Source organism: Echinops telfairi, unplaced genomic scaffold (genome assembly GCF_000313985.2).
Source record: "Echinops telfairi isolate 266 unplaced genomic scaffold, ASM31398v2 ScPeMD7_3533;HRSCAF=4204_0, whole genome shotgun sequence".
In the NCBI taxonomy this organism is placed as follows: Eukaryota; Metazoa; Chordata; class Mammalia; order Afrosoricida; family Tenrecidae; genus Echinops; species Echinops telfairi.
The window spans coordinates 71,561,006-71,565,929 of record NW_022107431.1 but is presented as its reverse complement, the minus strand read 5'-3'; the positions used below and the strand labels follow the sequence as shown (position 1 = coordinate 71,565,929).

At 34.6% G+C, this 4,924-nt stretch overlaps 1 non-coding gene across 1 annotated transcript; it reads left to right on the top strand.

Annotated features, from left to right (window-relative positions):
- The first annotated feature begins 4,760 nt into the window (after positions 1 to 4,760).
- LOC115871153 lies at positions 4,761 to 4,924 on the top strand. Its single transcript, XR_004047130.1, has one exon. It is a non-coding gene; the product is annotated as a U1 spliceosomal RNA (small nuclear RNA).

Genomic DNA, 4,924 nt, shown 5'->3' with positions numbered 1-4,924 from the left:
TACTTTCTGGGCTGAGCTCTCTGTCTACAATTTTACCTGTGTAGCAAATACTACCGTTTGGATTAGACATTGTTTCTTTTACACCATTTAAGGTTAACACAAGTGTTTTACTTAGAGAACTTGGCTGCAGCCATCCATTGATCACAGAAACATGCCTCAATGTGTTTCATCAAGAATAAATCCTTGTGTTTATGAACTGGAACCTTAGTATCAAAACTTTAGCCACCCTTGTATCTTAGATTGGGTTATCTTGAAAACCCATCTCAGTGAGGCTTGCATATTTATATTCAGAGGAAGATTTATGTCAATGAAATGGCTCACATAGTTGTAGAGACTGGCAAGTTCCAAATCCATGAATCAGATATCTAGCTGGAGGCTCCTTGGGGCTTAGAAGGTTGCAGGGGCTGATGCACCCATATTGGCAGATCACACAGCAGACTGCTGATGACTTCCAGGATCAGCTGGCAGTACAGTAGGCACATGAGTCAAGTGCAAACATCTAGAGGTCAGATGAAGAGCCCTTTGCAGGATCCAGACCCAGGAAAAGGTACGCATGATTTTTTAGTATTCTATTTCTATTGAAAGAGACCATATGCTCAGGATTAGATTATGGTAGATCTTATACTACACCTTAATTGCCAAAGCACCAGAAATTTCTGGCTCAGCCACTTGACAAAAAAATCTTAACTATCATACATTGGTATAATGTATTTTTATATTTACATTAAACATTAGATTCTAGTATTTATAATGGAATGACTCATAACCTGTGAAAAAGTTTAGCTGTAGAAATATTCTGATAATTTTAAATACATTTTATTCACAAAAAGGGGAAGATCTTGGTAAATTAGCAAAATGCCTCCAATAATAAGCCCAATATAGAATAAAATAAAATGTATGAATAATATGAGTGTAATATAACAATAAGATAGAATAGTACATATATAATATAGAATAATAATTAAAGAATACATTTCATTTTGCTACCATATATTACATTTAGTTTATATATAAATACTTATATATCCATCATACTTTTATAAATAAAACTTACTTTATTAAATTAAATTTATCATTTAATCTATTTATGCCACTGAATTTATTTATGTCTGTGCTATTCATTTAATAGAGCAGACATGAGAATTTGAACCATTTTACCCTTATAATTTGCCATCTATGTGGATAAATGAAGGTATTTGGACATGTTCTCCTTTATTAATCTGGAATTTTATTTTTTAAAACAGAAATGAAATTTAGAATATCTCATTCAGTTTTAAAACTATTATTTTCAAAATTTCAAACTAATTCAATAATTTGTTTAGGGTTGTAGAATGCACTTTTAATCCAATAGTCATAAACAAAAACCCAAAAATTGATTAAGATTTTGTGAAAATGTTGAGGATTTTAAAAATGTATTGATAAATTTGGATTTTTAATGATAAATTAATGTAAGCAAGTTTAATTGAATTTTAAATTATGAGATATAATCAAATCTATTTACACAATATATCAGATAATGTCAGCCATAAATAAATAATACTACTCCTCTATCAAAGATTTCGGTGATGTTTTTATAAGTGATCAATTGAAAAAATACTAAGTAGGAGCCATCTAACTTAAGATAACTCTTTAATATTAAGATAACTGTTTAATATTAAATACAGATGTGTGTTAAGATAAATATTTAATACTAAATTTACATGCAGTAAAACTCCATGAGGACTATATCTGTATTTGTTTCTTAATTATTTCATTCATTCAGCTAGATTATTGTGATCGCTGTTTTAGTCCTTGGGGTGAAGAAAGCTGATGGAGCCTGGCTATCAAAAGATATTGCATCTAGGGTCTTAAACAAGCAGACATCTAGCTCAGAAGCAAAAAGCCCACATGGAAGAAGCACACCAGCCTGTGTGATTACGTGGTGCTGAAGGGATCAGTTATCAGGTATCAAAGAACAAAAAATCATATCATTATGTACTCACCTCCCTGAGTAAAGCTATCATTTATAGTTCCTTTCTCTGAGTTTTAGCACGCTAACACTTAAGACGAGGTCAGTTGAAGAGCTTCTTGTATTGCAAATAGTCAAACTGAGTCAAGTTCAAATCCTTTCATCTATGTGGTAGAATAGAACTCTTCCATAGGATTTCTGAGTCTGTAAATTATGATGTGAGACAGCCTCATCTCTCTTTCACACAGTGCCTATTGGATTTAAAACAGCAACCTTGCAATTAATAGACCAATGCTTCACTCACTGTGCCACCCAGTTACACTCCTTCAGCCTAAAGTAAGAGGTACATAAAAAGGTGAAGAAAATAAAAATAAAAGTACATTTAGCATTAACATCTGGAAAATACTACTAGTTAATTTTATTAACACTGCTTTTTATGTATTAACTCAACATTACTTAAATTTTTAGGTTTATGTAATTTTGCTCTATAGATTCTTTTCAAGTTTGAAAAAAATTCAATTATTGTTATCCCAGAAATACATGAATTCACTTAAAATAAGTCTATGTTCTCAATAATATTACCAGAAAATTATATTTAATTTTATTGATCAAAAGAAAATGTAGATTTTTTTCTGTGCTTTGTTCCTTTAATTTACTCTTCTTTAGACTAGAAACCTCCAATAGTTTCTCTTCTGTTATGTCCTATTATATGGGGATAAATCACTCTCCCTCTTGATGATTGAGACTATTAGGGATGATGGGTCTAATGAGTCTAGCACAGACCAGGTAATAAATAATACGCATGATACTGTGGAAATCCCTCTGATAATTTTCCATCCTCTGCTGCTTTTACTTACAGAGTAAGTAAACGAAAAGACGGTTGACTGAAGAACAAAGCAGACTATTTTTCCTTTCAGTCAGAATGTGCATAAATAAAAGAAGAGAATTTTTGTTGTCAGCTTGCTTAAGAATAGCCTGGTGTTTAGAAAGGAGCCCAGTTCCACAGTGGATAAGCACTTCTTTGCTAACTGATCGGTCTCCAACGCCCTGGGAGATGTGACAGTCTGCGTCTGTGAAAAAGTACAGCCTCAGAAACCCTGGGGGTCCCTTTTCCTCTCTCCTGTAGAGTTGCTATGTGTCAGCTTCAACTTGATGGCAACAGGAACATTGTAGCAGAGGAAACTCATGAACTTTGAAGTCAATATCAACTGTGGATCAAATTCCATTTATACTACCCTAGCTCGGCTATCAGTGATCTGCCTTATAAAATTGACTTACTTCCCTGAGAGACTCTATGCTATCCTCTAAAAAGGGGGGGATGGGGAGTATTAAACATCATTGTGTGAATGTCACGAGCCTATCAGAATAAAGAGTCATTATATGCAGGTTGCACATCTTAGTTATCCTAATTGAAAATTTTTTTTAACTTTCACACTACTTGAAGAAAGGCCATTACTTCTCTGCCACACTGGTTTCTGTGTGCAACCCCAGTGATGTTTGTCTTCCTGTACTAAATTTCCATAACCTATCTCTTTTTTTTAACCTCAATAACATATATTTTTCACATCTATTCTGAATTTTCCCACCCTCAAACATATTAGCTTCATATTTCCTTCTCTTTTGAACTCATAAATGATTGTTATAGGCAGAAGAGCGATGAATTCAAGAATGAAGATCATATTCTATCTTACTCGAACATTTTATGAAAAAGTATTGTCTTGAAACTAGGTATGCATTACCAAGATCCCTCTCGATGAAAATCTTCTCCCATTTGAGTCCGTGCAGTCAACGATAAACTCAGATGTTAATAGACACATCATGTGAGGATATACACACGCTGGAGCCATCTGCATCAATGAATAATTAAACATAAGACCATCCAACAAGGAGAAATTTGATGCATGCCGTTATTTCCAGTGCTCCAATTTTGGTTGTGGCAACACTGTAGTGTAGTAAGGTGGTAATTTTATTTTTCAACTTGGCTAGGCTTTGGTCCCCAGTTGTTTGGTCCATTGTTACTATATTTTCTGTTGTTTGATGTACTCTAATGTATTTCGCCTCAGACTATAAACAGATATGTGTGCATAACTCTCACTTGGCACTTCATTCTGTACCTTTCTGTTTCCTGGTCTATGGTTCTTGGGGCACAGAATTGCAGAAGTTTCCAGTTTGCTTCATCACCAGAGAATTTTGTACTAATTTGTTTTCCAACAATTCTGTGAATTAGCAGGACTCAGTAGCCTGTGCCCTGATCTACAGATATTTTACTTTACAGCCTTCACAGTCACATATGTTTAGATTATAATTCAATAAAAGAAAAAGAAATCCTCACAACTTAACCAATACACAACAGCTTGATAAATGGAGAAATGAATTATATTTTCAATGATTGGAGTTTACTCACAATCAACACTGATGGAACAGCAGTCAAGAAATCAAATGATGTATTGCTTAGGGAACATCTATTCTTCAACGTGATGAAAGTGTAAACGACCAAAGATGTTGCTTTGAGGACTGATGTGTGCCTGGCCCACACACAGGTATTTTCAACCATATCAAGTGCGTGTGAAAGCTGCACAGTATATACAGAGAGTCTAAAAGAATTCATGCATTTGAATTATGTCGCTGCAAAGAATGTGGAAGTCCCTGGAATTGCCAGAAAATAACATATTGCAAGAAGCATTTGTTCTTCTGGAATGCTCTTTAGAAGTGAGACTAACTCATGTACTTCAAACATCTTCTCAGGAAAGATCAGTCCCTGGAAAAAGATTTCATGCTTGGCGAAGTTGAGCATAAAAATTTTTTTTTAAAGATACTTACCTGCCAGGGGAGATACCATGATCACGAAGGTGGTTTTCCCAGGGCGAGGCTCATCCATGGCACTCCAGATGAGCTGACCCCTGCGATTTCCCCAAAAGTGGGAAACTCGACTGCGTAATTTACAGTAGTGGGGGACTGCATTCGCTCTCTCCCTTG